Genomic DNA, 12118 nt, shown 5'->3' with positions numbered 1-12118 from the left:
AAGTATTTTGAATTCTTTAAGAAGAAAAAAAAAATATGCATGAATCTAGAAAATATGAACTTACAGTCCCTTCAGCACATGTACATGCATGTGGCTGTCTGTATTGGTACCGAACTAGTCATATTATAACTTATCTATATGATTTCACACAGAGTATACTAGGATACTATATTTGCACAACATTTATCTTGCCACTTGGCTGGAAATGAGAAGTAGTCTACCAGCCATTTAATTGTACCCTCTTGTTTATGGCAAACTTTGTCAGGGCAGAGAGGAAGCAAGACTTTTGCAATTATAAGAAAAAATATTGGATTTAAGGACTGATTCTTTCCCAACGGACTTTTCATTCATCCAAAATGAGTGAACTAAGGTAAATAAAATTTGTCTTCCAAGAAAACAGCGTTGGTAAGAAACCTACGTTCTGCGCAGACGTCATCTTTGACATGTGCTGATAACCTTAGAAAAGCTTGCCAGCAAATGTCTCAAGTCTCCTGAAAACACAGCCTGTTACCTCTTTCCAGTGCATCTGACTGGGAAAAAGGAAATATTGGCTAGGCCACCTACTTGGATGTCACAGTTTAAAGTATTTAAAATGTGTAAAGATCACAGAGTATTATTTCAAAGTGAATTAAATAAAAGATAAACAAACAAAGCTTATATTTAAGAACTAGCATCATCTTATATTTTTATAATTTCTCTCTGATACAATTGGTGCTTTTGATTGGGTGAGATAAGAGTCACAAGAACAGTTTTTAAAAAATAAGCTTTCAGTAGCGTTTTGTTAGTTTCTATTTCATGTTTTCTGTTTTATATTAAATACACGCACAAATATGTATGAAACTCAGAAGCCTATACCACATTAATCCTCATACTTCATATATTTATGTATATTCATGTACATATCCATATATATACACTCACACATGCAACTGCATGGAAGACAATGCAGGGTGAGCACAATTCAAAAACTTCTTGTATACCATCAACAGCATTGTTAAGTACTAATCTTTGCATTTGTGTAAGCCCATCAACAGCATTTCAGAAGTGTCACTAACAGCCTACCAGTAGTTTAGCCTGCAGGACCTTTATTATGGGGAAAGAAAAGCACTCAGCTTGACACTCAGGACCCCTAGCTGAGCTCCTGTGGCTGGTGACTAGAATGGAGACAGCATTCTGCTGGTAAATGGCATATATTTGATAGAGAAATCTTTGTCAGCCTGCACTAGTAACATATACATATATATATGTACATATATACATGTATATGTATATGTACATATATATATGTATATATGTGTATATATATATAACCAGGGAAGATTCATAATTTTAGGGTTTAAGGTTTAGCCTGCCTGCTTTGTGTGCCAATAAAAATAAAAGCTTGAAACTATCCTTTAGCTGAAACTGATGCAAAACTTCATGAATGTACTTAAGAGGGGTTTTATGTTTGTTATTTTGTTTTTAGAGTAATCCATATGAAATGTTTCATGTATTGTTTAAACAGCCTCACATAGATAAATCGAAAAAAGTCAGAGATGGAAATGAACCAAGGCAGTCATTTCATACTTCAACTGTATGAAGTTCAACAAAGACAAGTGCCAGGTCCTGCACCTGGGGCACAACAACCCCAAGCAGAGCTACAGGCTGGGAGAGGAGTGATTAGAAAGCTGCCTGGCAGGGAAGGACCTGGGAGTATTGGTTGATAGTTGGCTGAATGAGCCAGCAGTGTGCTCAGGTGGCCAAGAAGGCCAACAGCATCCTGACTTGTATAAGAAGCAGTGTGGCCCTGTACTTGGCTCTGGTGAGGCCGCACCTCAAGTACTGTGTTGTTTGGGCCCCTCACTACAAGAAGGACATGGAGGTGCTTGAGAGAGGCCAGAGAAGGACAACGAAGCTGGTGAGGGGTCTGGAGAACAAGTCTTACGAGGAGCGGCTGAGGGAGCTGGGTTTGTTCAGCCTGGAGAAGAGGAGGCTCAGGGGCGACCTTCTCTCTCTTTATAAGTACATTAAAGGAGGCTGTAGAGAGGTGGGGGTTGGTCTATTCTCCCACGTGTTTGGTGACAGGACGAGGGGGAATGGGCTAAAATTGTGCCAAGGGAGTTTTAGGTTGGATGTTAGGAAGAACTTCCTTACCGAAAGGGTTTTTAGGCATTGGAATGGGTTGCCCAGGATAGTGGTTGAGTCACCATCCCTGGAAGTCTTTAAAAGACGTTTAGGTGTAGAGCTTAGTGATATGGTTTAGTGGAGGACTTGTTAGTGTTAGGTCAGAGGTTGGACTCGATGATCTTGAGGTCTCTTCCAACCTAGACAATTCTGTGATTCTGTGATTTACTTCTAATCTCCTCCTTTAGCAGAAGTCAGGGCTACAGTGCTTTCTCCGATGTGTTATCAAGTTCAAGTGTCCAAAACTAAGAGGTGGGTCCTTGGAAGCTGACACAGAGCTGATCAGGCCTCATTTTTAGACACAAATGTTGCTTATTTTTGTGAAATAAATACTAAAAAATGCTATAATTCAAAATTCATTCTGGTCTGTTTTCCTGTTCCAATTGTTACAATTCACAGTAATTTCATTGAGTCCAAATTCTGAAAAAGGAGTAAGTTCTTGTTCATTTTTAATGCTCACTTGTATTAAACTGAGGGGTGGAAATACATGAATCCTGTCTTCAGTTGGAAAAAGACAGCACAAAGAGGTGAAAAGCCAGACTGATACATATGGATATGTTATCTTAGTAGTGTCTGTAAATCCATAAGTTGAATAATGGCTTTAAATGACTACAGTTAACTGGCAGATGAGTTAGAATCCCTGCTTTGAGTAGCTATCCTCCTAACGTGGTGTGATGCCGTGGATGACTGAAATTCTAAATATTTTCAGATGATTGTCCTAATCTTCTAGCACTGATGTCCAGAATGGATAATTGTACCTATGAGTCGCCAGGTTATATTTTTCCTATATTTAGCCCAATATATTTGTCTTGCTGATCTATATATTTTAGCCCAGAAAGTTGAATTAGGCAAAACCATTTGAGGGTGTCACTCTGTTATATGACAGAACCATAAATAAGGAGAGAACAAAAGGCCAGAGATGCCTTGTTCATGTTCTTTCATGGCCACATTTCAGTAATGCTCAACAGAAACACAGCACTGCTTGCAGTGAATCTCCCAGATATTTTGAGACACACAGAACTCATGAAACAACAGTCTAGAGCATTTGTGGTAAACACCATACTTGCACACTCTTTCCGTATGGCATTTCCTACTGACAACAGACAGAAACGACCAGATGTTTACAGGTATTAGGGTACTTGACTCCTATGGATGCAAAGATTTAACTCCTTCAGAGCTCTAGCTCTGAAATGAAGTCATAGAGTCACAGAATCATAGAATAGTTCGGGTTGGAAGGACCCTAAATACCACCCAGTTCCACACTCCTGCCATAGGCAGTGATGCCACCCACTGGATCAGGTTGCCCAGGGCCTCATTCAACCTGGTTTTGAACACCTCCAGGGATGGGGCATCCACAGCTTCTCTGGGCAGCCTGTGCCAGTGCCTCACCACCCTCTGAGTAAAGAATTTTCTCCTAACCTCCTATCTAAATCTCCCCTTTTAGTTAAAACCATTCACCTTTGTTCTGTCATTATCTGACTGAGAAAACAGTTGCTCTCCACCTTTTTTATAAGCCCCCTTTAAGTACTTAAAAGCTGCAATAAGGTCCCCATGGAGCCTTCTCTTCTCCAGGCTGAACATCCCCAGCTTCTTCAACCTTTCTTCATAGTAGAGGTGCTTCGGCCCTCTGGTCATCTTCATGGCTCTCCTCTGGACCTGCTGGTCCTCTTTCTTATGCTAGTGGCCCCAGGCCTGGACACAGTACTCCAAGTGGGGCCACAAGTCAATAGGACCTGACTCTTGCTCTAAGTAAGAATATGGGTGGGTGCCCACACTCTGCTTCTATGAGAGCAGCCAAGCTCTCCTTCCTCTGTGCAGCAGAGGGCAGTGGCATACACACACAAAGGGATGCTCTCCAGCACATTAAAAAATGTTTTAAAATGTTTAAAAACTTTACTCACAAAAAACAAGCATGAACTTTACCCCTTGTTACAGATGGGTTCCATGATAAGGTGGACTGTTACTATTGGTTGGCTTATTTTTTATGCATTTTTTATTCAGAAGAATATGTCTAGAGTTGTATCAACAAAGTACTTTCCTGTCTTTCAACCTAAACAGATAAGAAGATTTTGTTAAAAACTTCCCTCAAAAGCCCCTAAAGGAAAACAAAATCAAAATTCAATGGAAGTCATCAGGGTTTGGGAAAACTATGAACACATAAGAAAAATTAATAATGGAAGTTTGTGACATCTGTAACTATAATGGATACCATAAAATGTCTACTGAAATAGCACATACTTGGATACATAAATGATACTGACATCATCTTAAACTGTCTAAAAGGAGGACCAAAGCCTTTGACCATTTTGCAAAAAAAAAAAAAAAAAAAAAATATAATGTGATCCTTACCACTCTGTTAACTGATTGCTCATCAGAATGCTCAATTTCAAGAAAAGTCAAAGCTGTCCTTAAATGTGAGTGTTTTCTGGTTCGGCTTATGGACTTCTGAGCTCTCGTATCACTGTAGTAGGGCAGGGAAAAGAGAATGGGGAATGGGTGGAGGTCCTGGAACATACATGTTATAAGCAGTCCCCACCCTGATTTGATGTTGAGTAACTCTCTGTCAACCATGCTAGTGGGTGAGGGGGAAAGGGTCCCCACTTTGCTGGCTGATTCACCTTTCTCCTCTGCAGGTCCTGAGTATGCCTGCAGAGCCTAGTGGGATGGCTGTGTGCTAAGGAGCCACTGCAGCCTCAGGTTTGGTCCTCTGCTCGTGTCCTAGAGAGCACTATGAAAAGTTACTACTTTAGCTGAAAAAACTTGGATATGTTTAAGACTTTTTTTTTTCCTCAACTGCAGAAAGGCAGTAGCCTAAGCCAAAGAAGCTAAACATTTTCAGTTTAAAATGATTGTATGAAAGGAGAAAAGAGAGATGATCAAATCCAAAGCAACTCTGGAAAGTGTCCACATTTTTTTTTTCTTTTCCTTTTATATACCATTCTCTTTGTTAAAAGCTAGTATTAGCCAGCTCAAAGCTAGTTTTTTCTTCTTCTTCTTTTGCATGGAGTCTGATAACTTTCAGCTTAATGTGCTTTGGAACAGCCAGGGAATAATTTAAGAGAAAAACAGATATGGAAATGGATCCTAAATCCAGCAAAGATAAAATAATTCCAGGTCATGCTGAAGCACAGTGCAAGTCTAAACAAGCCTGTTATCAGTTTGATGTACTTTTCAATCCAGAAACATTTTTTAATCATTAGAGTTCACTTAACTGTAGAGACAAGGGGAAGAGCTTTATTCAACCTGTGCTGCAGGATGACTGCAGATAGTGGGGCATGCATTCCAGACTGGTTTTCCTGACATTTATTCAGGTGTCGTGAATTAGAAGAGTTATTTAGTGTAACTTAACTACTTTGATCATGAACTGTGGAAAATAAAGGCCGCTTCAGCAAGGTTAATTACAGCTCTCTGTCCCAGTTTGCAAAACTGGCTTGAGGATACAGTACTTGGATTACTGCTGAAATTCATACAGTTGTTAAATTTTGACAGGAAACACATATAAAGTCACTCTAACTATATTTTAATACCGGTCATTGGATAATGTTGTAAATCCTGCCCAGAGCAACATACAGCATCATCTATTGTGGCGTTGTTCACTTGACATGAGTTGCTAAGCCAGCACAAACACTGGCTTGGTCAGTTATGGCAACTGGCGTATAAAGAAGTTATTTGAAAAGCTCAGCCTACATCTGCCTTTTTGTTTTCCCATCATGTTGGATTGAGAATATTCACATTCAGGTTCTGTTTCTGGGAAAGAACTTTAATTCTCAGTCACAACTTTGATTTTCCTCATGTACAGTTATCTCAAGTGGGTTGATTAGATAAAAATATAAATCAAGCCTTATTTGCATTGAAATCATTACCATAATCAAAACTAAACACGAAAGGTTGTCATCACGGAGTAGTTTTGTCTCCAGGTGCACATAGCACAGACTTCTTACGTCCATAGGGGAGATTTTTCATTATCCTGCAGCTTCCAAATGTTACTGAATAACAGTATTTAGTAGAGGTGGGTATCAGTTATATTCAAATGTAGCTAAACTGTGTAGTTACCCCATTATATGGATAGCATGCACCAAGTAACTGGTGAGGCAGGAGAAGGATGGGAAAACAGAAATCAGAAAGGTCATAAAATGAGAGAGTTTATTACAGACAAGTACAGCAGACAGTCCACATGCAGTGACATGCATTATGTGGACCTTCTACTGATGGAAAGAGGTGATGGAGAGAGTGATGTGCTCATCACAAGAAATATAAAGAAAATAAACTTATTTAATGTATTTTAAATATTGAGGGAAATTACAATGTCCAGATGAAAAAAATATATTCTTCCTACCATTAAATGAAAATAAAATTAGTATTGCTTTCAGCTAAGCAAAGCCAGACAAAAAAACTCAAAGCCTTTTAAAGAGTTTAAGTTAAGAGAAGGTTGCAGCTTGAATTTGACATGCAACCACCTGGAAATGCCAGGCAAATTCTGATTCCAGGGCTCACCCCAAGCCAGGAGCAGCAGAGAAGTACAACATAAATAAAGCAGAAGAGGTTTCCAGTCCTGTAACATTTCATCAAAGCCTTCTGAAGAACAGATACTGTTGGAGAACTTCCACCACTTACATGCTGGAAATTTTATAAAATGCCATTTGAAGTGAAACCTAAGAAAAAATTTCAGAAAATATTGGCACAACTTTATTTTCCCCTTTATTCCTAATCATGATCCCACCTTCAGCCTACCTCATCTCTATTCTAACCATATCCTTATCTGAACTTTTTCTTTTCAGGCTCATGTTTGGCTCAAAACTATAAATAATTTAGGATTGAATTCTTTAGAAACAGAGCAGCCTGGAGGCATATTTGGCTTCATCAAACACTGCTGACAACCTCTATTTATGAAGGAATGCTGCAGATTCTGCAAATCTCCCTTCAGCAGGTACTGTCCCAGGCAAAGGAAGAAAGAGTATAGAAGTGATGTGTTTGGGGGTACAGCTGCATTCTGGTATCTCATTATTTGACAAAGATTTTGTGGCACTGGTCATCTCCATCCATCAGCATACACACTGATGCTTCTCTGAATTCATTCCAGAGTGCAATTGCCTCTGTTTCTATTTACCTCTCTAACCTGGCCTTCCCTGAAGTGAATGAGAAAGAAAGCAGATTTCCTACAGCAGGGCTCCTAGGGATTTGGGCTGGGAAGATAGATAATGCAGAAGCAGACAAACAGCTCGGAGGTGAAACACTATTAGAACAGGAAGAACTAAGACATTTATAGGGAGCAACTAGCAAGACAATATATTGGCAGAGAAAACACCAGTGGGAGAAGCAACAGGGTGTTTTCTTGATGTTGTCCATGAAGGGAATTAAAAAACAAAAACCAACAACAACAACAAAAAAAAAACCTCCTGAAAATAATTGGAGGAAGATGCAACCTGCTCATAGAATGCAACTGAATGAGGAAGAAAATCCCATATAACTTTGAGCTGTTTTTCTCAACCCTAGAGAGTCAGAGTTTTCGGTTACAAGTTTGTTTTGTAATACTACAAAGTGGGTTTATTGAGAAAGTGGGAGAAAAGCTATGTGTTAGTCCCCTGCTAATTAAAATGCATAATTAAAACGAGTAATTAAGCTTACTACAGAATGTTCTTGTGTCTGAGAGCCCAACTGCCTTGAACAACAATTCATCTGCTGAACTGTCTCTGAGAACTAAAGTAACCATTGGATATTTTGGTTACATCTTTCTTCTATGTTATGTTGGCAGCAAAATAAAAGTGCCTGGTCTCTTTTCTGCCATTTTAATTCTTCCATTCTTCCTGCCGTGTCAGAACAAACAAGATGATGTCATAGGGCTGTCTTTGAGCGTGGAAATACAAACACAAAAAGATTTTTTTTTTCCCCCTGAGCAAACTGCTTCTAGAAATTGCCACAATAACTTCCTGCATTAGCACTGTACCATGACTACTTCTGGTCCTAGGACAGCTGAAATAGTTTGTCCCCATGTCCGTACTCATTTGTTTAGAAAACAGACTCTAACCACAAACACCTCCTTGGAAGGTGAACAAATGCTGACAGACAATGACACATTTTTGCCCCACCTATTACACCACATTGACCCTCTTAGACAAGAGTATCTTTTCACTTCTACCTCCTTATGATTTGCTCCTTCATCAATTCACCTTTTAAAAATTACAAACAGAATTGAATGCTTTGTTAGTAAAAGACACCAGAGAGACAGACATCACCAAGCCCAGACAGCATCCCAGATGAGGAGATGCTTTTCTGGAACCTAAATAATGCTCGCAGAGATGCAGGGGGAACTAGAATGATGCTGCCTTATTCAATGGGCTCTGGTTTACTCGCTTCAAAAAATACCACAATCCAAATTCTCAAACTTTAAGGCTCCATTTTCCTTTTCACTGTATTCAGCATTTACAGGAACAACGTGGTGTTGTTAATATACAGCAATGACTGAGTACTGTATTTAAGCTTCAATGATTTTCTGTCATGAGAATATAAGGCCAGGCAAAGACTGATTCTCTGAAATACCAGTTTGTTTGGGTTCATTAATCTTAATTCCTATCTTGCCTGAATAGGAACTGGATAACAGTCAAGTCAGGGAATAGTTCTCAGAATTAAAACTTCAATGGCCTTTCGGCTGCTTAAGGGCTTCACTTTTCTTTAAAAAATAAGTATTAATTAATCTGAACCAAGTACTAGAGAGGGTGACCCTGTGGAATTGAGCAAAATGCTTCTTGTGGTTTTAAAAAACAACAACAAAAAAAAAACATTGGTTTTCAGCAGGACCTTTCCCTGGTAGCTCTTGTGATTTAGTAGTTACAGCAGGAGCTATGGAAACACTACTCCTGGACTCTTGGATTGATTGATTTAACTGGCCTGTGTCTCTCTGGGTGATCAAGTGCAAGTCTTTTACCTGGCTATACTCTAGTTTATATGTCTATAAAGTAAGTGTAAAACCTGCCTAAGTCATGGAAGTGTTGTGAGGCTTACTTCAGTGAGGATTCTAATGTAGTTAGAGATCCCAAATGAAGAGGTATTTTATTTTATAGCATCGCTCAAAAAATGGTAGCAACAATATGTTTTTCCCTTATGAAGACAAGTAAAAAGGGAGACTGATCTACAGGCTTGGTGCAAACTGCCATTGCACTGCCCCCAAAGTAGATGCACTTTTCCAAAGCTTTTTCCCTTCTCCATCATCAAAACCCTACTCCTCCTCCTGAGTACCTGAGCAACCTGTCTGGGAATTAGCTCTCTGTTCACCACATACTCAGTAATGTAAGACTGCCATAGCATCTGAAGCCAAACAGGACCATTAGATCATGAATGTGACCCACTCAACAGTGCAGGGGATTGCATTTCACACAGCTGCCCTTGCCCTGAGCCAAAAACCGTGTGTAGGAATAAAGTAACTTTCCAGAAAGGGCATCTGGCCTTGATACAAAGACCTTTATATACTATTAAAATTTTATTTAAAGCTGCTAGTATTCAGCTTCTATCCTACTCTCTCAACTGGAGTAGCAGCAATTATTTGCCTTTTCCAGGTCTTTTGCCCAGGGACCTTTGATGGAGCTAGATGCACTGTCTCTGGCCTGGCAGGGAGACTAGGCTGCGGCGTAGAGAACAGAAAGTACTGCTCTCTTCAGAACTGCAAGGAAGGTTTGAAAGCATAAAATACTTTCATCATTATTACTCTGCCCATGGTCTGTCACGCTTATTAATTATAGAGATTCATAATGGAAATGCTTAGATGGGATGGAAAGGGTGGCAGATGCTTGTAAGACCTAAACCATCAATATCACTGCACGCTTACGTGCAGTTCTTTAGTGCACCCAATTCAAAAACACAAAGGAAAGGCTACAGTAAGGGCTGCTTCCACCCAAACTGAAAAAAAAAAAATCCAGCCCCTAAAAGATGATGGTGGGACAATACAGAACAGGGCTGCAGTCTGACACCCTGGTCAGAAGACAGAGGACACAGAATAAAATCCCAGTGATTCACAGAACTCGGAGAGAATGGAGAGGTAAGAGATCCTTTTCACTGTCAGCTCCCAAATGTACAAAAGCTTTATTAGCACTGATTTGCCAGCCTGGAAAGATCCCAGGAAAGACAATGTAGACTCAATAGAGCTTTGCTTGGTCCTCCACACAAATGCAAGAGAACCTGGGCAACCTATCTGGATATGTGCAGGTGGTATACAGGATGTGCTGGATGGACTGGGTGCATACATCTTCATGTTTGTGTGTATGTGATTATGACAGTGCAAATCCCCTATTTTAACATAAACTTATCATGTCCTCCTCTAATATCTTGTGTTGAGTTCTGGTACACAAGAATCACTTTATACAAGTAGAAAAGATTGTTGAAAACTAACTCTAAAATTGAATTAGTACCCAATCACCTTCAAACTCACACTTCAAAAGGTCTTGTTAAACACATACATTCTCACATGCTATTGCAACTTCCCATCACCGAAGTCTAGCCCACTTTTGAGTTCCAACTTCAGTTTCTAATATACCTTTTGCTAAGAAAGAATATCATTTCAACATTAGGTGTATGGACATTTAAAAATCGGGAAAAAAATATGGTTTCATCTTTATTTATTTATTTTCAGTGTCCATTTTGCAGGCAATGGTGACCATACACAGAGAACCTCACAGAAAACTTTGTATGGCCACTGATATTTATATTTTTTTCCACACTGTATTTCATGTAGATCATGCATACAAATCTTACAGGCCTCATTTGCCTAATACTGAAAATATGCAGTGCTTATCAATAGTTTAACATGAAATCTTTTATTGAAAAAATAAATATGAAAAAATAAAAAATAAATCTTTTACTAAAAGGTGCAAGCATCACTTATGCAAAATTACCAGCGAAGTCAGGAGTTTATCTTAGATCCTTATTTCAAGAGATTTAACTTGCTTATTGAAGAACTGCTTTTGTTAAAAGATTATGCATTTAGGAAAAAATTCCTTTAGGAAAAGATGTAATCTATTTGCATTTTTTTTTCTTTATCTCAGCTAGTGGATGAACAGAAAGAAAATGTTCATATACCATGTCTTTGTGACTTACTATTAATGAATAGGAAAAATTGTTTGTTCAAAGTGAGTGAGGAAATCTGTGTTTTCATCCTCTGGGGAATTCTGATTTTCCTGTCTTTGTTTCCATCCTAACTCACAGGGAAAATACTTTAAAAGTTATTGTGAAACAAAAGATTCTGAAAGCATTTCAGTGTGAAATGACAGTATATTTAATTTTGTACTGCTTTAATAAACATGTTTCCAAAGAGGAAATATTTTATTCTTTATAAAATGGCATGCATTTTATTCAGTTCATGCCTTTTGTCCTCACAGTGACTGGGACTCTACCTTGTCATAAACTCACACTCTATACTTTGTATATAGACATACACTCTATACTGTGTCATCTGGTGCAGAATGAAGACCACATGCCTTAGAGAAGATGTACTCTGGTTTACAGGATACTATTACAGAATGGCACATTCAAGCTATGAATCATATGAAACAGCATATCATGCTGGGCAGATCCAGTTCAAATACTGGTATGGACTTTGACACTTTTCAAGTAATCACAATGTTCTGAACTACTCTTGCAACAAATGAATTCATTTTATTTTAAATTTGCTATAGAACCAAATTAATAATAATATAAAAATCCCTTTAAAATTTCTTCATAGATGAAGTCTATTCTGAAGTATTTTTTTTCACTTGAAAAACCATCATATCCATGTTCACTGAAAGGTACTAGCAAATGGGAGATCTCATAGAAACAAAAGATATTCATACAGTATTAGTGCATATTCGTATGAGGCTGTCTATAACAGGATAATAGTAATTAGTATCAGTGCTTCAAAGTCTCCAGCTTTTTTTTTTTTTTGCTTTTTTTTTTTTTTTTTAATTGGACCTTGAGTATGCTTGCACTG

At 38.5% G+C, this 12118-nt stretch overlaps 1 protein-coding gene across 1 annotated transcript in view; it reads right to left on the bottom strand.

Annotated features, from left to right (window-relative positions):
• LOC116487934 (potassium voltage-gated channel subfamily KQT member 1-like) overlaps positions 1–12118 on the bottom strand; it is a 318679-nt gene that overhangs the window by 14280 nt on the left and 292281 nt on the right.

Source organism: Aythya fuligula, chromosome 1, assembly GCF_009819795.1.
Source record: "Aythya fuligula isolate bAytFul2 chromosome 1, bAytFul2.pri, whole genome shotgun sequence".
Taxonomy (NCBI): domain Eukaryota; kingdom Metazoa; phylum Chordata; class Aves; order Anseriformes; family Anatidae; genus Aythya; species Aythya fuligula.
Note: the sequence above shows the minus strand (reverse complement) of the source record. Positions and strands in the feature narration are given on the sequence as shown.